The 25,085-nt window shown below is 41.6% G+C and overlaps 1 protein-coding gene across 2 annotated transcripts in view; it reads left to right on the top strand.

The window, feature by feature from the left end:
- The window catches only part of ASCC1 (activating signal cointegrator 1 complex subunit 1), a 305,402-nt gene that overhangs the window by 197,136 nt on the left and 83,181 nt on the right, over positions 1-25,085 (top strand). The gene's annotated exons all lie outside the window — the stretch shown is intronic.

The following is a 25,085-nucleotide window of genomic DNA, read 5'->3' as shown; positions in this document are numbered from 1 at the left end:
GTGGGTATAAAGCCCACTTGGTCGGGATGGATGAGTTGAGGTAAGTAGGGGCATATCCGATCTGCCATGAGTTTAGTGAATAATTTTATATCCACGTTAAGTAAGGAGATGGGCCTGTAGTGACCTGGGTCCAAGTGCGTTTTGTTGGGTTTGGGGAGGAGGCAGACTGTGGCCTGGAGCATTTCTTGTGGTAATGGGTTGCCTTGTAGGATGGCGTTGAATAAGTTGCATATGTGGGGGGAAAGTATGGGGGCGAAAGTTTTTTATAATATAGACCTGTGAACCCGTCCGGGCCTGGGCTTTTGTTTGGTTTGAGCGTTTTCATGGTGCCCGCGAGTTCCTCCGGGGTTATCGGTTCTACTAGTTTTTGCGCCGCGTCGATTGACAGGGACGGTAGCGGGGTTTCAGTTAAGTAGTGGTCAATGAGTGTTTTGGTGGCGTGTGGGTTTTGCCGTATTTCAGGGCTATGATCGTATAGGGACGTGAAGTAGCTTTGGAAGACTTCTGCAATCTTATTGGGGTCCTCCGTTATGGTCCCAGTTGGCATGGCTATTTTATTTATCTGTTTCTGGGTTGTGCGTTGTCTGAGTTTTCTCGCTAGTAGGGTGTCTGCTTTGTTCGCCTTGTCATAAAATAGTTGTTTGGACCACAGTAAGGCTTTTGTCGAGTCTTTTTTCATGTACTCCTTTATGTCGGTTTGGCATTTTGTGATTTTAGCCGTCAATTCTGGTGTGGGTTCGAGTTTTAGTTTGGTCTCCAGGGTTCTAAGTGTCGCCAAGGTTTGTTCTAGGTGTGAGAGCTGTTTTCTTTTGTGTATAGTTGCTTGGTTTATTATTGTCCCTCTTAGGACCGCTTTGTGGGCTGCCCATAGAGTGCATTTGGAGTCCACCGAGTCTTTGTTTATGTCAAAATATTCTGTTAGGGCCTTGGAGATTGTGGACCGTATCTGTGGATTATGGAGGAGAGTGGGGTTAAGTCTCCATGTCCATGGTCGACTCGTGCCTGGGATGGTGAATGTTAATGTGGTCTCCGCGTGGTCAGACCAGGTAATCTGTCCGATGGAGGTGTTCTTGAGTGAGGGTGCCATTGCCGGGGAAATTAAAATAAGGTCTATGCGGGAGTGTGATAGATGTGGGTGGGAAAAGAAGGTGTAATCTAGTGTCGTGGGGTGTTGAGATCTCCAGGCGTCTATTAGGTGGGTCTGGTCTAGGAAGGTCGCGAAGAGTTTGTCGGCTTTTGCCGTTGGAATTCGGCGTTGTGAGTGGGTTCTGGCTCGTCTTCTATCTACCGCGGGTGATGGGGTGGCATTAAAGTCGCCTCCGATTATCTTATGGTGGGAGGGGAATAATGCCAGGTGTGCTCTGAGAATGTTCCAGAATGAGCTGGTAGGCGAGTTGGGTGCATATACTGAGGTAAACGCATATTGTTGTGGGCCGATTTTGCCCGCTATTGTAAGGTATCTGCCCTGTGGGTCGGCTATGGTGGTAGTGACTGAGAGAGGACATGACTTCCGTACTACGATGGCGACTCCGTTTTGTTTGCCTGCTGGGGAGCTGGCGAAGTGGTTCACCCGATAGTGTCGGCTCAGGAGAGGGAACTGTTTGGCTCGGGTGAAATGCGTTTCCTGGAGTAGGAGTATGTCTGCCTTAGTGTTATTGGCCCACCTCATGAGTTGGTGCCTTTTGGAGGGGTTGTTGAGGCCTTTGCAGTTGATCGATAGGCAGGTCAGAGTGGCCGGCATCTTCTGTTGGTCGGGTGTGTGGGTGTGTGTGTGGGGGGGGGGGGGAGGGGGGGTAGTGACTATCAAGAGATATGGGGAGGAAGAGAAGAGGGGGGGAGAGAGGTTAGAGGTTAAATGGGGGTACTGGGGTGAGCGTACCTGGTCTTACTTGACAGCTGCCAGGTGTCTTGTGGGCGGAGGGAGTTACGTCTGTGGGCTTGTGTTTGCTGGTTTGTTGAGTGTGTGTGCCGCGGCCTCTGTCTTCGTTTAGGTTGAAGCGAGGTCCAGTGGTATTTCGTCTGTGTGGGGACGTGGGGGGAAGGCGGCTGGAGTACCAGGCGCTGTCCTCCCCGGGATTCTTCAGCTATTTTGATTTGCTGTTTTCTGTGTCGTGGTGGGGGTGGTTCTCCATACCGTCTTGTTGGTCCACCTGCGGTGGGTTTGCTGTATGGCGTGTTTCGGGGGTGGTCAGGTAGGGGGCTGTGGGGTTGTCTGTCTGCTTACTGAAATGGGTCGGAGGTCGTTTTTCTAGGTTATTCGTCTGGGGTCGTAATGAGCGGGAATGTAGTGGCTCCATCCGTGGGTTGTCTGGGCGGGGGATTCAGGTGTGTCTCTGTTATGGGTCCCGTTGAAGGGTTGGTCAGGTGTCAGGTCGTGGTCTTGGGGGTCGTTGAGCGTGGGTGGCGTCAGTGATCGGGTTAACTGTGTCAATGGGCCCGTAGTAGGTTGTAAGGGACACAGCAGGTAGTTAACCTGTAACAATGTGCATTAAACTGTAATCAAGTACATAACAATAAAACATTTAGTATAGTGCAGCAGATACATTTGGAGGTCGATATGTAACAAAAAGCAGTGAATTGCGGTAATTTCCATAACAGTAGTGCATTAAGTTGGGTGTGCATTACATCTTATATTATAAACCTGGTGTCGTAGACTTTAGCCAGCATTCAGTCCCCCTGTTGTGCTGGTTCTCTGAGGTGTTGGTGTGGTGGGGGGTGAATTCTTTATGCTTCTCAGGTCGCCTGCGATAGTAGTGGGGGGGTCGTTGTATTGTTCGGGCTTGGGGTTCTAAAGTCTTCCAGTTTTTGGGGTTTACAGCTCAGCCGGCGGGGTCTTTGTCGTGCCTCACTTACCAAGTAAGGGGCAGGGGTGAGATCGACCGCTCACTGCCTAAATTCTCGTGTTACATCCCGCCCTCCTCTCCTCAGTATGCCCCTTCGGTGTGTATGTTAGTGATAACAATATTGTGTGACCAGGTGTAGGCTTATGGGAGCGTGGTGTATAACGGTGGGATCCTCCTGGATCAGGCATGGGTTATAGCATATAAGGGATACTCTAGTGTAGCTGCCAGCCGGTCCCGTGGCCTTCCGCCTCTGTGTTTGTATGCCACATTGTCTCTGGGAATTAGAGTGTCCGTGGTCCTATGCTCTCTAGTTATGTGTTGCTTAAGTATGTTAGGTTCTTTGGTAGCGCGGTTTTTATATGAGTGTATCCGGGCCTTTGTTGGGTGGCCATAGTGGTCCCTTCTTTCTTCTATGGTTAGGGGCTGTTTTCCCCCGGGTTATGTAGCTGAAGGGGGTTTTTGGTTTGCGATTATGTTCGCCCCTTTATATTGTGTATCTACATGACCGGCCTAGAGGTGTGCCATTGTGTATGGAGCTTTGTTTGGCGGGAGTAGCGTGCCCGTGTAGAGGCTGCCGGGTTGTTTTCTGTTACAGGTTAGGTATGGGAAGGCTTATAGGCCTAGTTCTCGGGGGTCTGGCTCTCGCTTGGTGAGCTCAGCTACAAGTGTGTGGGCTGCCGCTGGGCTCAGGGGTAGGAAGGGGGTCCCAGTGGTGTCTGTGCCTATGTCTATTGTTACATGTTTGTTATGCAGTTCTCTTAGGCTAAATCCTACACATTAAACATTTTTATAAACAACAGTTAGTGATAAGTTTGATAACTGAGCAACAGATATTAATAACAATAATAAACTTGGTACTTAAGGTTTTAGAGTTGTGGCAATTTAGGAAAAGCCCTTTGGACAAGGTTGAACCTTTCGGTGCCGGTCAGTTCATGTGTCCGTTTGGGGTAGGCCTTTGGGTGCACTGTAGGTTCTCGGCTTGGTCTGGTATCTGGGCAGGCGGGGTCTCGGGTCGCTGTGTTTGCCGTTCTCCGCAGGTAGGTCGGTGGTCGGTATTGGGTGGCGAAGTGAGATGCCGATATGGGCGGCAAAGTCTTGCATGTCCGAGACTTGATGAAGGGTATATGTTTGGTCGCCCTTTTTGACGAGAAGCTTAAAGGGATGACCCCACATGTATCGCCAGCCCTTCTCCGTGAGTGCGGTCGTAAGGGGTTTGAGTTCTCTGCGTTTCTTCAAGGTAGTCGGTGCCAGGTCTTGGTAAAAGTGTAGTGTGTGCCCCTGGTAGGTTGGGGGGTTATCTCTCGCTGTTTTCATGAGTAGTTCTTTCACTGGGAAGTGCAGGAGCTTGGTGATGATGTCCCTGGGCGCATTTGGGTTGAAGGCTGGGGGGCGCAGGGCCCTGTGTGCGCGTTCTATGTAGAGCTCCTGTTCTGTTGCTTCCGGGAGGATGGATTGGAAGATTGTGTGGACTGTGGTTAATATTGCCTCAGGCTGGACTGATTCAGGTAGGCCCCTGATTCTGATGTTTTGTCTCCGTGATCTGTTATTGAGGTCTTCGAGTCCATCTTCCAGGTATGTCACCCTGTCTTGTAGTGTTTCAATCACTCTGGAGTGTGTTTTAGTTGTGGCCTGTGTTTCAGTTAGTTGTTTCTCTGTGCGGCTGGTGCGTGAAGCCAAGGCCTCCATATCCTCTTTGAGGCCTGCGATTTGTTTCTCCAGTGCGGCTGTGGTGTAGGCCTTTATGTCGTCCGAGGTCTCCCTGAGCATACTCCTCAGGTCTGCCTTTGTGAGGGGTGTTGTTTGCCCCTCTGTCGGGTCGTACCCGTCGGATTCGGAGCCTGAATCCGTGGGGCCTTGTGATAAAGATGGCCGCCCGTCGTTTTTGCTGCGGAACATCGTCGCCACGGACGGAGTGGTGTCCCGTCTCTTTCTGTTGCCTCCCATGGGGTAGGTAGTGGAGGGGGGTGTAGGGTGTCCGTGGGTAGGGGTATGGTAGTCGGATGCTCGTTTTTGTCGCTGATGGTCGCGGATTGTAATCCCGGGGTCGGAGAGCTAAGGGCTCACGCGTCCGTCTCCATTAAGGGTTAGGCTCCGCCTGAAAGGGTTATTTTTTGATCTGTAAAAATAACCCTAAAAAAGGTCAGTCTGATCAGAGAGCCCTCTGATCACAGTGATCACTGATACAGTACTGTACAGCAGATATACTGTACAGTATAGTGATCACGGCAGCGGGGAAAGGGTAATGGAGATTTGGGTTGCTGCGACTGACACAAAGGGTCAAAAAAAAATTAGAAATAATTTTTTTGACCCAAAAAAGTTTTTAAAACTGAAAGGGTTATTTTTTGATCTGTAAAAATAACCCTAAAAAAGGTCAGTCTGATCAGAGAGCCCTCTGATCACAGTGATCACTGATACAGTACTGTACAGCAGATATACTGTACAGTATAGTGATCACGGCAGCGGGGAAAGGGTAATGGAGATTTGGGTTGCTGCGACTGACACAAAGGATCAAAAAAAATTAGAAATAATTTTTTTTTGATCCAAAAAAAAAATAATAAATAAATACCCTAATCAGGTTGATCACAGTAATATGCACAGTAATATGCTGTGATCAGCACTGAAAGGGTTAAATAAAATATAAATTTTAAAACTTTAAAAAAAAATTTAAACTTTCTTTTTCCACAGGAGCTGCAAAAACCACGATCTCTCTGCCTCTCTCTCTCAGATCGAAGTGAGGTGAGGAGAGGGGCAGAGACAATGTGTCAGCCAGTGATCTGAGATCATTGGCTGACACATACGAACAGTGATCACAGTGACTGGCTGTCACTGTGATCACCTCCTACAGATCGCGGTAATTGGCCACAGGGGGAGTGCCTGGGAGGTACAGGCATGCCCCCCACCGCGATCTGTAGGGGGCTAATGGCTGCAGTTACATGTGTCAGCCAATAGGCTGACACATAGTAACACTGATCGCACTGACAGGCTATGGCAGCCTGTCAGTGTGATCTGATTGCAGCCTGACAGTGCAGATCGCGGTCACTGACCCCAGGGGGGCTGCCTGGGGGGCCAGGCATGTCCCCCGACCGCGATCTGCTGCAGGAGAATGCGGCCGGCTCCATGTGTCAGCCGATTTCAAATCGGTTGACACATGGTAAATACCGATCGCAGTGACAGCCTGTCACTGCGATCAGAAGCTGCAGACCGCGGTCCCCAGGCACAGGGGGGCTGCCTGGGGGGCCAGGCATGTCCCCCGACCGCGATCTGCAGCGGCCATGTGCCGCCGGCCACGTGGGGGGTAAGACCGTACTATGCCGTCCTGCGGCGTTTAGAGCCGCCCAAATAAGGACGGCATAGTACGTCCTGCGGTCTTAAGGGGTTAAGGACCAAAAAACACCCCACATATATATATTTTTCTTAAACTGGATAACCCAGGGTATTCATATAAGAATATTTTGATACTTTCTATGCAGCCATTTTACCACAAAACTTTGCCAAACTTTGCATAGGTAGTTCATTTTTTTTTTTTTTTTCACATAAATTGCAATTCAGGTATAAATTCACAGATTCTGTTAGGTGTCACTACCGAACAACACCCCAATATGTGTTCAGCAACATCTCCCGAGTACAGGGATACTCCCTATGTATAGGTGTGTCGGGTTGTCGGGGGGCTAAAAGGCCACATTTGGCAGGTGCGCATATCAGTTTCCCAGCTTGGAATGTTGACATGTAGTCAACCTGCATGCATGTCCTATTTGGGAAATTTTTGAAGCCGACCAATGTATTTTACCCCCATCAAACCATATATTTTTGAAAAGTAGACATCCTAGGGTATTTCACATGGTGGTATTTTAACACTTTCTATGCACTAATTCTACCACCAGGCTTTGTCAAACATTGAGTTAGTAAATGTTTTTCAGTTTTTTTTCCACACACATTGTACTTTAGGCATGAATTAGATCCTGTTATGTGTCACTGCCAAACAACACCCCAATATGTGTTCAGCAACATCTCCCGAGTACAGGGATACCCCCCATGTAAAGGTGTGTTGGGTTGTTTGAGGGCTAAAAGGCCACATTTTGCAGGTGTTAATGTTATCAGTTTCCCAGCTTGGAATTTTGACATGTAGTCAACCTGTATGCATGTCCTATTTGGGACATTTTTGAAGCGGACAATGTATTTTACCCCCATCAAACCATATATTTTTGAAAAGTAGACACTAATTCTACCACCAGGCTTTGTCAAACATTGAGTTAGTAAACATTTTTTGGTTTTCTTCACACACTTTGTACTTTAGGCATGAATGATCAGATCCTGTTATGTGTCACTGCCAAACAACACCCCAATATGTGTTCAGCAAGATCTCCTGAATACAGTGATACCAGCCATGCATAGGCTTATCGGGTTCTTTCGGGGCTAAAAGGCCACGCTTGTCAGGTGCGCTTATCAGTTTCCCAACTTGGAATTTTGACATGTAATCAACCTGCGCCCATGTCCCATTTGAGCCAATGTATTTTACCCCCATCAAACCATATATTTTTGAGACGTAGACAACCCAGGGTATTTTAAAAGGTGGTATTTTAACACTTTTCATGCACTTAATTCTACCACCAGCCTTTGTCAAACTTTTGGATAGTAATCTTTTTTTGTTTCTTTGTCACACACATTGTACTTTAGGCATGTCACTGCCAAACACTGCCCAATATGTTCAGCAACATCTTGGTCTATCTTCAGTTTGACATATTTTGACATATTTTTGCAACCCCCAGTTAATGTTACCATCATGACAGTATATATAGTATATATTTTTATAAAGTAGACATCAAAGGTTATAGAGGATGGGGTGTTTTGACTTCTTTCCCCCAACCATTTTGCCCCCCAAAGAAAGTGTAGTGGTAATTTTTTTTTATTCTGGTTTTTATGCACACGTCATCTGGTTTTGGCCAGCTGGTTATGTGTTACTGCCAGAAAACTTGTCAGGCCAAATGTGCAGGTAGCAAATGTACATTTAGCAGTAATCTTTAAACTGATTCCTGCAAATAGAATCTAACTGGAGATTTGGGGGAAGGAAACTGACTAACAAAAAAAGGCTGCTTTCCAAAGAAACAAAAAATAAAAAAATCCAGGAACACTTCTTACAACTGTTCTGTGTGGTACAGCTTGAAACATGTTCCTACACACAGTCCTTGTTTCGAAGAGCAATCCGGACAATGAAAAGGGGTGTCTGTCCTTTTCCCGTTTTTTAAAACAGACCCGGCAACGTTTCTGTTTTTTTTTTTTTTCTAGCAGTTGGTGGTAACTTAAAAATAAAATGTCTGGACTCGGCTTGCACCGTTGTTGGAACTTGTTCATCTCCATAAATTGTTAAAGAAATTATTTTCAACTGAAATTGGAGAAAGGTGGTTTTCCCTGGATTATTTTTTTTAAAAAGCAAAAATGAGTTGTGGGTTGCTATTTGCATCAGATAGATAGCCACCTTTTTATACCATGCTTTGGTTTTTCGTAAAATAAGATATGGCTGCATCAGCTGATCAGCCAAATCAACACCCCCCATGTACTTATTATACGCCCTGTTGCAAACCGGTTTGGACTCTACTCTGCCCCAGACAGAGACGTCTGACATGCATTCGTCATGGATGGTGGTTAGCATGTTGACATCCTTCCTGTCCCTAAATTTTAGTGCAAGCACTTCAGCTTTGCGAAGTGCTTTACATTCGCCTTTTTTAATTTTGCATCTATGAGAGATCGTGGAAAGTCTTTGGAATTTTTTCTGGCAGTGCCGCAGGCCAGTGTCTGTAAACCATAAAGTGTTTTAAACAGACGGACACTACAATAAAAATTATCCAGATAAAGGTGGTAATTAAACAAGGGGTTTAGTAGGTCCCATACAAGTTTCCCACTTGTCCCCAGGGAGTCAGGACAGCCAGGAGGGTCCAGTTGACCATCTTTCCCCTCATATACACGAAAGGCAAATGTGTATCCACTTTCGCTCTCGCACAGTTTGTACAGTTTTATGCCATACCTAGAGCGCTTTGAGGGGATGTATTGTCTGAACCCTAATCTCCCTTTGTATTTCATTAGAGATTCATCTATGGATACATTTTGTTGGGGGGTATAAACATCCGAAAATTTGTCCTGAAAATGGTCTAGCAGTGGGCGTATTTTATAAAGCCTATCGTATTGGGGGTGATTTCTAGGGCAGTGTTTCCCAACCCAGTCCTCAAGGCACACCTACCAGTCCAGGATTTAAGGATTACCCAGTTTTGTCTAAGGTTTTTTTTGAAAAAAAAAAAACACCTTAGACAAAACTGGGTAATCCTTAAATCCTTGACTGGTAGGTGTGCCTTGAGGACTGGGTTGGGAAACACTGCTCTAGGGTGACAGAGGGTATTGTCACTGAAATTTAAAAATCTCAGCAGTAACTCGGCTCTAGGCATGGTTTGGCTCTAGGCATGGTTTTGGAGAATACTGGACTAGGCATTATTGGGTTGGTGCTCCAGTATGAGCGAATCGATGGCTTCTTTATAATCCCCATGAGCATTGTAAGAGCCCAGAATTTTTTAAGCTCTTGGACATCTGTGGGATGCCAGTCATGCTCCCTGACTGTATAGCTACCTGGATTGTTATCAATAAATTGGGTAGCATACAAGTTAGTCTGGGAAGCAATCTCCTCCCAGATGGTATCCCCTAAAAGTAGTTGTACAAACTGCATTGGGGAGAAGCCATCCACATCAACATTAATGCCTGCGTTGGCACTAAAAGGGGGGACGTTGGGCTCGGCTTACTGTGGAGGTACCCAGTCCTCCTCCACATTCGGTGTAGCAGAGGAAGCACAGCTTCTTTCTTCAGCCGGCTCACACACCGATGACATGTCGTCTTGACTAGACGTGTCAGAAAACTGACCTGGGTCAAGATCTGACGCAGTGTCAGTGGCGTCAGAGTCTGCCAAGAAGGCATATGCCTCCTGCAAGTTATACATACGCTGCATGTTTTACACACGACAAATTACAAACACACCAAAAATCTTTTAGACTTTTTTTTTTTTTTTTTTTTTTATGCACTGCTGTAACAGATCTGGCAGGGAATGGGGTTAAAACGGATGTTTTATTCACTTTAGATACTGTATAAAGCTCTAGAACACTTCTGCTGCAACAAACTATCACTATCTCTGTCTCTCTCGCCTCACAAAACGCTACAGAGGAGAGAGGGGCAGAGATCACTGTCAAAGTGACATCAGCCAATTGTGAGCGATCACGGATCGCTCATATGCCGCAATTGGCTGTTACTATCTGCCTGGGATGTCTGGCAGATAGTTACAGCGTTATACTGGCGGGAGCGATCTTTGATCGCTTCCCACAGCCCGTTTTTCGCTATGACGGTTCAGGACCGTCAGCGGTCCAAACGCACGTTTTACCGCTGACGGTCCTGAAGGGGTTAAGTCAGTCAAGTTTACAAAATAATCTGGTGTCCTAATTAGTGTCAGCTGATGTAAGCCTAAACAGTACTACATCAATGTTCATTCTGTACAGGCACCCTGCCTTGGATTTGGGCAAGTGCGGCATTATGGCAAACACACATTATTTTCTCTAAGTTAGTGTTGTGTTTTATTGTTGGTAACAGAGTGACTGATATGTGACAGAGAATGCTGCTGTCTGTATTGTAGACTATATGCCTTGCTCAATACTACATGATTAAGTTTACATAGCACAAACATTAATCTTAATTTAGATTAGCTGAAAGCCTGGTTGTCTCATCTCTGAGTCATAGTCAGATGAAATCATCAAACATAAGTAACTGAGGTCACTGTTTTGGATGTTCCATACATTAGATTACCGGTGTATTTTTAGGGGGGATGGACTGTTATCTAAACAGATGGTAGTCATAAACATTATATAGTGTTTTGTGACTTAAATCACAAATACATACCTCAAAGCCAAGAGCTACCTGATTTTTATTATTTGTGTTCAATCTTATGTAATCCTTCATAATACAAAATTATATATTGTATTATAATAATATTATATATTACATGTGTTAACTAGTGTGTAACAAAAAAAAAAAAAAAGTAAAAACGAACTTCCACTTTTTTGGTTCATCATAGATATAAAATGGAAAAATGATTTGGTTAGTAAATCATTTTACCTTATATTGTGCAGTTATATAGGACTGTGATTTAAGGTATTTTGTTTCATAATGTTATTATGGAACACTATAGTGTTAGGAATACAAACCTGAGTTCCTAACACTGAAGTGCTACTCTCCGTAGTTGTATTCAGGTCCTCCTCTTTCCAAATAAAAATAATTAAAATAAAAGTTTTGCTTACCTTTTTCCTGAGCCGAGGATCCTTTGACACCACTAATATCTCCACCTCCGGCAACATCATCCTCTTCTGGCGATAGCTGTTTTACAAGCATTAGAGATCTCGTTGCCAAGCTTTCCCATAGAAAGGAATTGTATTCTGTGCTTTCTTATGAGCTTCCATGTTGTGACAGAGTTTCACTAAGTCAGTGTCGGTGAAGCACATCAAGTAGATGTCATCATGATAACTACTAGAGGTGGATATATCACATTGCAGGGTGAAAAGAACAGGTCCAAGACACCAGATCACTTCATTGAGATGAAGTTGTCTGGGTGGTTTTAATGTACTTTTAATGTGTTATAAAGGAATGTTTGTACATGAAGGAGTTAGACTTGATATATATGTTGGATAGAATGTACTGAAATGTAGGTATATTGGGAAGTTCATAATGATTATGGACAGAAGATATTTTATTGTATGCTTACATTTTACTTATCTGTTTAGGGAGGGTCTTGCTTTACAAGATTTCATCCGGTTAACTGTTTTATAGTAAAATTATGCTAAAAAATTGCAATTTCCCACGTTACCAGCAAAATGTTTATACTGGAGTTTGTGGTGACTCAAGAACTAGGTTCATCAAAGAAATGTTCCAGTCAAGCAGACCAAACCAAAAGAAATTAACTAGCACTTTAATTCCAAGCAAGGGGATGTTTTACTCAAATCGCTGTGCAGAAGCATTCTTCAAGGTTACAGCAACAAAAAGAAAATGTATACTTCAATAATTCAGATGGCAGGCAGTACAAGCAAGATCTTCAACATACCAGCTGAAACCTCATTTGCATTAGTTTATCAGGTGAAATATGCATTAGCAGCATTCCTATTGTTACCCTGGGTACTGTGCAAACAGGTGCTTACGTGTTGCTCATTTTGAGATATCTACGTGCATAAACACCCTCGTTCAGTCATCCTATGAATAAAACAAAATCAATCAGTCACAGAAACATTGTCCAAAATGTCCCCAGAGCCATTCTTGTTTGTTTACTCTTTTTAAATACTTTTCCTGAGAAACATTAAATAAACAGTACATTGTTATTATGCGTAATCTTATAATTCGAGTAAAAGAGCACTTACTCTCGAAACACGGACATTTAGGTGCTCAAAAGGAGAAACATTTCTTTTCATAGTGTATACCAGAGTATGCATATTTTGTTTCTGTTAAAAAGGCTACAAATCAGGAGGACTGGGATTAGAAGAACCAGGCTGTCATACTCCGACAATCTATTCAGTTTATGACTTCAAAGGAGTGTGTGAATGTTGCATTTTATTTACCCAAGAGTTTTTCTAGAAACACTATAGACTTTTGTAAAGGGTTTTGGTTTTACACCTGTCTCTAACTAGACACAGGGGTCTAGGTGATGTAACGTAGTTCTTTCTTGCTGGTCTTGTAGAGAATATATCATAATATCCTTCCCAGTTCTGGCTAATCAGAATAAAAGTAAAATAATTTCTTCTCTGATGAAGATATAATGCGTAATGATTCAATGTTGTCAGAAGCAATTGATAACAGGAAGACTTTTTATTCCTTCTGATAAATGCTACTTAGGCTAGACGTTTGTACGGACTACTTATTCTTTTACTCGGTATTGATTTGGATGAAAGACTAAATGGGAAGGCCAAGCCTCACACAATACCTGTGTAGGACCTGGTGTTTTATGGTCCAGGTTCTTTGTGCAAGGCCTCTGTCGTTATCTTGTGCTCAAAGGAATAATTTTCAGAGCTTCTCTTTAAAGCTGGATGAGTCTACTAAGAGGTGACAATTTAAGTAGGAAGTATCCATAAGAGTTTTTACAGGAAATTCCATTACTGTAGCAGGTATCAACTACATAAACTAAACCCTTGGAAAGCTACAATGGAGATAATAATATAACTGATCTATTTTATCATTCTACTAGGAGAAACCAGTAATAAAGAGTTATTTTTCCCAATTTTCAATATAGGTTATATTAATGTAAACAATATCCTGACACTGAGGCTAAATCCTTCTTGCTGCAACCATTTTTCTCACTATGCCGATTCCTCGTTATGTGATATTAATTAATATTCTATGAAAATGAATATAGGACTGAAGAGTGCTAAACATACGGATACAATAGATATTCTTAATAGTCTGACAGCCTTGTCAGCCGTCTGAGATACAGTCATATCACATCATTAAGGTGTTATCCATCAGGAATTAATTACTAGGTCGTTACACGTTGAATTACTCTGCATTTCTAGCATCCCATGTACTATATCAGAAATATGATGGCAGTTGTGACATATGTTCTTGGAAGCCAGCCATGTGAAAATAGCCTTCAATGGCTCCTGCATATGTCATACTTTATCCTTTGAATGTTAATGGATTGCTAATTGTCTCACTGAACTCGAAGTGTTCAATGAGAATTGTATTGTATTGCTTTTATTAAAAAAAAAAAGCCTCTAGCACATTTTTTTTACTTTTCTATTTGGTGTGATAATGCGGAATTTACAATTTTGCATTATCAGTGTCAATTCTGTTCAACCTAGGTGGCAGTAATTGGCTTAGTGAGTTCGGCTAACCTGTCATCATCATTCCAAATCACTCACCATTGGCCAAGTCAGATGGAATTGTTACCGATGATTAAATATTAAGGAGACTGAGCAGAGGGTGATCTCTGGTGCCAGGGAAAGCCCTATTTTTTGTCATACTACTCCTCAACGGTGTAGTAAACATTTGAGAGATGGCTGCTAAAGATTATTAGAATCATAAACACTATACTGATCTGTAGAGGTTATGTTGATTAGGGTGTAACTTTAAGAGTCAATTGCAAGTTACGCTAATATTTAATCATATATAGGAGAGAGGTAATGTTTAGACCCTAGAATGATGTTTTGTTTTCTTAATTTTTGTGATCACTAGTGGTATTTAAATCCACATTTCAGCTTTAGTGTTGACATTCTGTAAAAAAGAAAAAGAAGACAAATGTCAGAGTTAAGATGACTCATGTTACTGTCTTGTATGATATAGGCATAATTGTGTTTCATTCTGATGAAAACAGGAAGAATATGAAGGCATAATGCCATTTGGGGAGTCACCAAGTAAACATCAGCATTTTTTTCTCCATACATTTTTCATTTATTTTCTTCTCTGTACAGGATGCTCAATCCGTGAACATATTATGGTGATTTACATTGTATAATTTATTGCAGATATTGCATTGCGAATACTTGCGATTTCAGAGTCTTTATTCCTGAAATCATTTTATTTACAGACAGTTCGAGAAATGCCAGGCAGAATAAGGTCTTCAATAGATTATGCTTTCAAATCAATGTTATTAAGCGACATCTTGGCAGTGACAAATAGTGTATTTTGTCATTTTAAATAATTCTCTAGAAAGCTGCTTAGCTGCAAACCTATATTTGTCTATAGTCTTCTAGGGTTAGCTATTCAGGCTTCACAATTGGCTTTTACCATCCTTGAAGCAGCAAAAGTAAAACAACCTTGGAAAAGCTTGCTTTCGTCAAATCAATGGGTCATCATAGATTTCACCTGCTAAGTGCTGTAGATACATCATAAGAAGATTCATTTCAAATCAGACATTTATTGCACCTACTGAAGCCCTATCAATAAGTGGTTTGAAACATGTATTTACCCTAGAGAAATGAAAGGACCTCAGTCATATGAGAATTTGCTAAACATATAGTATGCTGCTCAAATTTGCACTGATTGGAAATGTAGCTGTCTTTGTCCATATTTTCAATTACGTACAGAGAGCATAAATGACATTGACAGAAAAAAAACCCCAATGAAGTAGGCAAGATAGTCAACACTTAGACAGTTTAGATCGGGTGTCCAACTGTAGTCGTCAATGTTTAGGACCTCAAATCCCAGATTTCGCAGTCAGCCACAGATTTACGCTAGTGAAAGTTTGTATATAAAGGTGTATTTCCAAAAAATGCTACATTTCAGAAAAATGTGACCAGTTCTTTAATTTTTATTATCATTATTTTATTTATATAGTGCCATCAGATTCCATAGCGCTGTACAATGGGTGGACTAACAGACATGTAATTGTAACCAGACAACTGGACATACAGGAACAGAGGGGGTGGAGGGCCCTGCTCAAGGAGCTTACATTCTAGACGTAGTGGGGTGTAGTGACACAAAGGGAAACAGTAGGGGTACAAAGTAGGTTGTTAGAAAAGTATTCACAGAGGGCTTAGTAGGTAATTTTTGACAGTTGCAGAAGAGGAGTCATGGGGGAGGGGGATAAAAACCTGCTAACAGTTTAATTGATATGCTTTCTTGAAGAAGTGAGTTTTCAATGATTTTTGAATGAGTGGAGACTGGGTAAAAGTCTTACGGAGAAGAGAAGGGAGTTCCACAGAAGAGGTGCAGCCTTGGAGAAATCTTGGAGGCGAGGTGGGAGTACGGACAGAGGATAGATGTAGGTCTTTGGCAGAGTGCAGGGGCCTCGACGGGACATACTTGTGTATTAGGGACTATAGGTAAGTTGGAACAGCAATATGTAGGGACCTGTAGGCAAGCACCAGCATTTTAAATTTGTCCCTATATCTAACTGGAAGCCAATGCAGGGACTGACAGGGGGGAAGCGTGGGAGGTGCGAACGGACAGGAAAATTAGCCTCGCTGCCACATTCATTATAGATTGCAGCGGTGCAATCTGGGAACATGTAAGACCACTGAGAAGGGGATTGCAGTAGTCAAGGCTAGAGAGAACAACAGCATGGACCAGCACCTTAGCCGCATCTGGCGTTAAATGGGGGCGGAAGCGCGCTATGTTTTTGAGATGGAAGTGACAGGATTGGACAATTGATTTGACATGAGGGGTGAAGGAGAGGTTGGAGTCAAAAAGAACACCCAGACAGCGAGCCTGCAAGGTAGAGGTGATAGTAGCACCATTGACTTGGAGGGAGACAGACACGGGAGTAGCAACACTTGAGGAAGGAAAGACCATAAGTTCTGTTTTGGACAGGTTGAGTTTAAGGAAGTGAGCAGCCATCCAGTTGGAAATCGCAGAGAGACAGAGACACGAGTCAAGATGGGCGGAGAGAGATCAGGAGAAGGCCGGTAGATTTGTTTGTCATCTGCATAGAAATGATAACGGAAGCCAAAGGAGCTGATGAGTTTACCAAGGGAGGCAGTATAGATAAAAAACAGGAGGGGACCGAGGACAGAACCTTGGGGGACGCCGACAGAGAGTGGTTGGGGGGAAGAGTCAGAGAAGGAAACACTGAAAGAGCGCTGGGAGAGGTAGGAGGAGCACCAGGATAGAGCAGTATCCCATAGACCAAAATTACGGAGAATGCGAAGAAGCTGTTGATGATCCACAGTGTCAAAGGCAGCAGAAAGATCAAGGAGAATTAGGATAGAGTAATGGCCGTGAGATTTAGCGGCAATTAAATCGTTGGATACTTTGGTCACAGCCGTTTTGACAGAATGACCAGCACGGAATTCAGACTGAAGGGGGTCCAGCAGAGAGTCGGATTCGAGAAAGTCAGTCGATCTGGTGTACACAACTCTCTTGAGGATCTTTCAGGCAAATGGCAGTAGTGAGATAGGGCGGTAGTTGGGGTCAAGGTTGGGCTTTTTTAGAAGTGAGTTACAGTTGCATGTTTGAAGGGTGAGGGAAATGTGCCAGAGGAAATGGAGAGTTTGAAAATTTTAGTGAGAGGAAGAGCAAGAGAGGGAGACAAAGTGCAGATGAGATACTAGGGAATAGGATTGAGGGAACAGGTGGTAGAGCGGGAGCACCAGAGCAAAGCAGAAACTTTTTCTGCTGTAGCAGGTGCAAATGAGTGTAGAATGGTGGAGGGAGTGGGGTTGGTTGATGTACTGGTAAGTGAAGGAGAGAAATTAGAGATCTCTTCTGATTGTAGAGATCTTCTCAGTGAAGTGAGATGCAAAGTTTGTAGCGGACAAGGTGGTAGAAGGAGGGAGAGTAAAAGGGCAAAGAAAAGCATCAAAAGGGTGAAATAGGCACCACCACCACACCACTTCACACAGATTGCAGACATCCAACATAAGTCCAACACGACGATCCCACCCCACTCCTGAAGAATGTGTCAGGAACAACAATCACCCACACACCCACCATACCATCAGAAACTGACACACACCCAGACTAGGAACTAAGACCCACACATTAGAACACCTCACACGCACTGTACACTCTCCCCAACCTACACACATACAGATGCCTTCCAACACTGAGACCTGCTGCAACCCCCAGAAACCCAGCCAACAAGGACAGCAACACCACACCAGACACCCAAACCCATAAGCCCGATACATAACACAAGCTCCCCAAGATAAGAAACTCTTAAGAAATATGTAGGGCAACTGAAGACGCGCAACCAACCGCCACCCTCACCACGAAAATCCCATCCTCCTGACTCAATCAACACACAGACCTCAGGACAACGATGGTACTACCATAGCCAATATGTCAAACACACACAACGAATCTTGGGTACCCGAAACCGCAAGCTCCCAAGACTAGCACAACAAGAAAATCTCAATGCCAACATATGTATGTCAAACTGCATGCTCCAATAACGCAAATGTCATTTTCGCTAATAATAATGGCTGTATTGTATCTGAACTTTTCCCCCTTCCTCTTTATGTTCTGTAATCCCAGTTCTTATTCACCTAAAAATGCTATGAAACACTATAAATAAAGAATCTATTTTTTTAAAAAGTGTGAAATAGGTGTTTGGGTTCATGGGACAGTGTACTTATGAGGGTGTTAAAGTAATTTACTTTTGCAGCGGAAAGAGCCAAGCTGTAGGAGCGCAGCATAAATTTATAGTGGAGGAAGTCAGATGCAAAATGAGACTTTCTCCGGCAGTGTTGAGCAGTTCTGGAGCATTTTTGGAGGTAACGGGTCAGCTTGATGTGCCAGGGTTGTAATTGAGGACGCCTGCTGTGTTTAATTGTAGGAGGTGCCATGATGTCGAGTTGAGAGGAGAGAGTTGAGTTGTAGAGTGAGTTTGCAGAGTTAGGGCAAGTTAGATTTGAGATGGGTAAAAGGAGAGTTTGGAGTTTGGTGGAGAAATGCTGGAGATCTCGGCAGTTGAGGTTTCTGCAAGATTGGAGAGTTGAAGGTGGTCAAATTTGGGTATGGGGTATGCTGATGTCAAATGTTAGCATATGGTGGTCAGACAAAGGAAATGGAACAGTGGAGAGATTAGAGGTGGTACAGAGATTGGTGAAGATGGGGTCAAGAGTGTTTCCTGCTGTATGAGTTGCTGAAGTAGACAACTGCGTGAGGCCAAAATAGGAGGTAACAGAGAGCAGACGCGAGGCAACAGAGCAGTTGAGGTTGTTGATTGGGATGTTAAAGTCCCCAAGTATGAGGGAGGTAGTGCTAGAGGAGAGAAAGTGGGGTAGCCAGGAAGAAAAGTGTTCAATGAATAGCCTAGGATGACCGGGGGGTGATAGATGATGGCAATTCTTAAAGGAGTGGGCTTAAAAAGGTGGACAGTGTGAACTTCAAAGGAAGGAAGGATAGGTTGAAAGGTACATTGAGGGGAGAGAAGGATGCCTACACCGCCTCCTTTACAGTCAAATCTGGGAGTGTGGGAGAATTGTAGTCCACCGAAACATAAAGAAGCGGGAGTAGCGCTGTCACTGAAGTATTTGGGTTCGCACTGAATAAGCAATTAGCAAAGAGTATATAATTTAGAAGTTTAGATAATAGGCCTTATACCATGACTGTTAGAAGTACTATTCAGAAAACCAAGATTACAGCTCCCCATAACTGTACTGTGATGATGATCTTGATGTGTGTGATCAATTGCAGTAAAAAGAAATGAAGTTGCAGGAGGCACTTGTTATCTAATAGGGGTCATCATGCCTGGTTTATTGTTTATATTTCCTGTTTGATTGGCTTGCAGAACCGGCTTTTCACAATAAGGCATTTGTTAACATACATTAACTTCTTTCTACAGTAATCTATCAGATGCTATTGGTTTTTCTTATACTCCATGACAATCAATTTAATTGCACTAAAGTTATGGTAGTGCTCTCCTGAGCTCCGTGTATAGAAAATGCAAGGATAGAGAGAGAGCAGTATATCCAGAGAAATGCAAACCTTACACTTTTAATTTGAAGAGTGGAAGGCATTGAGCGCGTGAATACTTGCAGTTCATTTAACTTGATTACATTTTCTATTTACTTTATTCAGCATCTTAGTATCTTGAAGACGTTCGCCATCTGGCAGTATGAACATTATAAAAATGAAATGCGTCTTAAATTAAACAGATTTCTGCAGAGGGGACATGATTGGGTTTAATGGAGATTTGATACTCAATTGCAGCAGAAGTATTTTGACCTCCTACTTGGTCAATTTCAGGAAGTTTATTAAGAATGTTGACCTCCATCTATCAAAGCCCAAATCTGGAAGGAATTCTCTTTTAATGGAGCCTTCTATGCACTTTGGAATCGCTTTATCAGTCGTCATAACTAACTGAGGAATACTTTTGTCTGTAAATGTTAAGCTGGCAAGCTATTAAAAAAAAAAGGGGGGGGGGGTTTAGATTTTACTGAATGATAAAAATAAGATTTCAATACAGCTTTCTGGAGTCTATTCAGCAGCTTAAAATAAGGCTAAAAAAAATAAAAATGAAACTTAAGAAAGTAAAGATTTTGTCTATTTAAAAGTATGTCTTAAGTATTCACTTGACTTGGAGGCTAAAGTGTAAGTGGTATACATCAGAGAATGTAGGAGATATTTATAGAGCTCCAAAACTGTAACATCCAATTACTTCCTGCCGTACACATACAGAATAGACACCCGGTACATGGTACATGCGCACCGATGAACAAGTAGTCAACAATTTCGATTTAGAAGCTAAAAAAATAAATTGAAATAAAAATAAATATCAGAATGGCTGGTTCTAGCATCTTTTCATAATCAAAATGTCAGATCGAGAGACATCTCTGCATCCTCAACACAACGCATCAGTATTCTAGCCATGCAATTTGGTTTACAAATGTCAACCATTTGCATTCAGTCTTATGCCTCATACTACCATAGTTGTAAAGAATGCTACCCCTGAACTCTCTTCTAGTACAGCTTTTCCAATATATACACATTACGTTCTGTAATAACATTTTCTTGGAAAGCATCTCACCTTTATTTTGTGCATTACACCTGACAGAGCAGTAGATTTGTTCCCAGTTCTACACAACTTGTGAATTCTGTTTAAATACCTCCATGAAACCTTATGGTATTTTTTTTTTTTTAAAACAAACTCACAGTTGCTTTGCCCACTGTTTTTATGGACCTCTGTTGTATGGATTGGATTGCAATCTTTCTTTCTTCCTCAAACATTGGTGGTGATTCTCTGCAGTCTTGCGGACTGTCAAAACTCGGATTGGAAAACTGATCAGAAAATCTTTTTATATTTAGAAAGCTTTAATACAACTGAAAAGGGCTACAAATTCTTAAAGAATTAATGCTGTGAACCAAAAAATGAAAAGGAACGGAGCTTGTAATTCACTGCAAGTCACAACTACAGTACTTCTGAGAAGAGTGCGCCATTACACCCTTAAAAACCTTCATCTTATATTTGATGATGTAATAATGGCAAACGGTGATGCTAGAGCAACTCCATGCTCTAAAATTCTCTTTGCATCATCATGTAGAACATTAACAACTGATTATACCTAGTATTGATTTTTTATTTTATAAAATATGAATACAGAATATATAACAAATCTGAACAATTAGAAACCCAGGCATCAGTGCTTTGGTAAACCCAGGTCCTCGCTGTCTGCTATCATGTGTTCAGTATCATTTTAAATTATTTTTGTTAATAACCGACTTTTATGGATTAAAATATTGATTAAATCTGAAGACTGTCTTATCCAATCTGAAAACAGCCAGATACCTGTAACTGAGCATCCTAATGTTATATTCTATGTGTGGTCTAGATTCTTACATTCATCACTGTGCTATTATCCGTTAACATTCTCTTTGGTACTGTAGATTTCAGCAGTCCAATCACAATCATATCACTCACTCGAGGCACTGTTTAAATAATCTTTTCAATTATTTGCTAGTTTCTTTAAACTGATATATATATATATATTTTTTCATTTCCTCGTCCTACAGTTGTTTGTGTGTGAAATTTCCACCATTTTGCTATCACCCGTGGTTTTGGTTGGTAATAGTTAGACACCAGAGAGGTCATGTGTCAGGTAGGGGTTTAGCAATAGGTTTGTCTTGTGAGAGAATGTTTCTTTATTTACCAGCTGTGATGTTCCTTGTGTGGTCACAATTATAGAATTCAGTGCTGTGTACCTTGTGTCCTTAACTGTACCCAAATATCAGTGAGACTCTGGAACAAGGATTTCAGTCAACCATTTATTTAGCCTCAAGCCCTTATCTGCTTCACTAGCAGATTCCTCAATAACTACTCAAAATGTTTTCCGACTGTCATACAGAGAGGCCTAGACAATCCAGGGACAAATCACGCTGTTCTTAAAGCTGCAGTCATATCAACAACTACAATTCGGAAAGCAGTGTGTTAGTCAGTACATTTATAATCCCAAATCCTAATTTATCACTGGTACCAAGTGTTCTCAGCACACTTTTTTCCCCTTTTGTTTTGAGCAGGGGGATGAACTTATTAATTCCAAGATAGTCCAAATGTTTTTGCTGCTAAATTTACTGTTCCCTGATTTATCGAATGTAAGATTAATCTGTAGTCCATAGTGTTTTAAACAAATTTAAGTTAAGAGAAGCAGAGGTGACTTACAAGTTTCAAATTCCTTTATATGGAAAAGACATTGCAGTTATGAAAAACAAAATTACTGTACAAACTGGTCATATAGTCAGTGGGCCCCAGCATATTCTAATAGAATGGAATGCAGGTGAATGATGCTTGTTAATTTGTTATGAGCGTAGAAATACTTTTGGAAGTATTCTGTTGGTTAAACCAGGTGATTTGAAAACAAGAGCTAAATGAACAGTTATATATTTAATACCTCTATAATGACTATGTGGAATACAAATTGAAAGCTTTGCTGCTTGTCCCATCCAATTAAGATCATAACTCATGAATATTAGTGTATAGCAAGATGAGCAGAGCTTCAGTTGGGCACAGCTGCGATACATAGCAAAACCAAAAACAAATGTGCTAAAGACACACGTTAAAAAAAAACAAAAACATGGTTCTTCGTGCTAAAAGTATTTTGATTTGAAAAGATGCTCATAACTAGCATCTCCCTCTTTTTTACTTAATCAATAATTTACTACAAGCAAAGTCAACGGTATCGATTTGCCTTTTATCGAACTGGTGAAGTCTAATGATAAAAAGTTGCGTATGAAGCCATTTTCCACTGTTGTGACATTTCTAAGTTGAGTATGACCTTTTAAAGCATCCAATAGACATGAATAATGACTACATTGTACAGTATCATCTAGCTAAACCACTGTGCATAATAGGGCTGCTTGAAAACACTTGTAGTTTACTTTTCAGCTGATTGACAGCTTGGTTACCTTATTAAAGTGTGCAGATATGAGATAAGTAGTATTTGCCGGTCAGCAGTAGCATAAACTGTTTGACTAGGCATAGTTATCTATAGTTGGTAATTCAGTGAGCTGGATAAAAATGTTTATGATTGCCAACATCAGAAATTAGAGCTAAACAAATTGAGAAATTACGATGCTTTACATGAACTGTAAAATTGGTTGAGTGTCTTGGGTGGGCTGGATTGCACTTTGAAAGTGGATACAATTCAGGAAGAGGGGTGTAAACGGATGATGAGGAAGTCAAGCAGCACTTTTTGTATCTTGAAAAGAAACCTGTATTATGTACAGTTGTCAAATGTGGAGTGTATCCATGGCCTTCCCAGGCACATATCTGTTTTTAAGAATTCAAACAATTATATTTTAGTTTCTAATAATTGAATGGCAAAGCCATCCTTCAATTGTCTAAGCCTTTCATTGTCATCCAGTTTAGAACAAATATGATGGAAGTTTTGGGTTCTGGTCAGAAGGGTGTAGGCATTGGGCTGGAGAAGGGGCAGTGATGCGGAGGTGGCAAAATAGCTGTAGGGCCACCCACTTCTTCTAGACTAAGTCATGTTGCTTATCTTGCTTGACCTCTATACATATAAAGAAATTAGAATATTTTTCTTGATAGACATTGTAGACATGTCCCTTATAGTTTTGTACATTCTGTGCCTATTATATCAAAGTTAAATGTTTTATCTCTTCCAAATAAACATCAAAATAAAAATATTTATTTATGAAGGGATAGGATAGGGAAGTTGTGTTGATGCTTAATGAAGCAGTTTTGGTGTATAGATTATGCCCCTGCAATTATCACTGCTCAGATCATGTTTGTTTCTGTTTTTACAGCCCTTGTTACACCTTTGCTTGCTGTAGCTCACACAGCCTCCTGATCGGTTAATTGACCGTTATTGACACGTAGGAGGGACCTGCAGGCAGGAGATAAGAAATTCTAAATTAAACACACTGTGCAAAAAGGAAATTAAAAATGAGATCTCTATTTACCGGACGTGTGTAGGAAGGCCATGTAAATCACACACAGGGGATGTGTGACTTTAAAAACAAGCTACTTATCGTTTTTGTAGTGGTCTCCAACAATACTCCTTATCGTTTCTGTAGTTGTCTCCAACAATACTCCTTATCGTTTCTGTAGTTGTCTCCAACAATGCTCCTTATCGTTTTTGTTCATGTGGTTCATAAACAAAGTGGTTTATCTCCTAAATGGCAGAGAACTGGGCATGATCTATAAACCAAAACCACCACCAAGTTATTTTGTTTAGAGTGTCCCTAACGAAATCTAATTCATGTTTCTGCTTTTATAATTGCAATTTCTTACCGAGTGGCCCTCTGTTAATTAGGTTTGTCAATGCTTGGTTGTTATGTTTTTCCCCCCTCTCTCTTGGAAACAAATTATGTTATATGATAATATAATATATATGAAATTTCGCTAATATTCTGAAACTTAACATACAGCACAATATATCGCCAGCTAACTTCTCCACTTCTACTAAAGCTTTTTTTTTGTCAACTTTTCCTAAATTTTACCATCAAAAATGACTGGTTTTAGAGCTATTTTATAGTAGTATTCATGCCATTTGAAATCCAGGTCACAATACAACACAGAACAGATAATATCTATTGCAACACTATCATTTTATTGTAGCATCCTACTTTGTTTTGGAACACCATGCTTGTCTTCAATAATCACCTTTACAACAGCTCTGCTTTTCAGTGCAGCGGATGTGTACTCTGCACTTTTATTTTTAGAAGATGTGTTCTGATTTGAAGTTGAAATTGCTTTTGTACCCTTTTACTATCAACTCTATGAAAGTAAATGAAGCCTAGACTTTGTTCCTCTTATAGATGACATCTCTGCGTAATGAACAGCAGGACATCAGGAGAAAAACAACACATTTTCAGGAGTCAGGCAATGTTTTTAACAAAAGATCATACTGGCCTTGTATGGCTGGGACATATAGGCTAAGCCAATATCTCATAGCAAACTTTCGATGATGCTAGAAAGAGATTGATAAGACTCACAACTTCTGATTTGATTTTTATTAAAATGTCCCTCAAAAAGAAATATATATTTTTTAAACTTCCTATTGCAATAATAATATTTGTAACCGGATATTGATGCCATTAAAGAGGCACTAAACTTAAAGGTGAACTTATCAAAGGTACACTCTGATGATGTGAGGAAGTTCCCAAATGTAGTCTTGCCTCAAGGTGTTAAACAGTTAACGCTTTAACCTCAAAGTGTTGAATCCAGAGCCCGATTGCACTGCCCACGAACATCTGCCATAGTCCAAGACTTGAATCAGAAAGCATCATACAAGGACACGCTGATAACTAGTGAGCCACAGCTGATGCTCTCTGCAT

This window comes from Pelobates fuscus, chromosome 10, assembly GCF_036172605.1.
Source record: "Pelobates fuscus isolate aPelFus1 chromosome 10, aPelFus1.pri, whole genome shotgun sequence".
Lineage (NCBI taxonomy): Eukaryota > Metazoa > Chordata > Amphibia > Anura > Pelobatidae > Pelobates > Pelobates fuscus.
The sequence above is the reverse complement of the archived record's forward strand: the minus strand, read 5'-3'. Positions and strand labels throughout refer to the sequence as shown.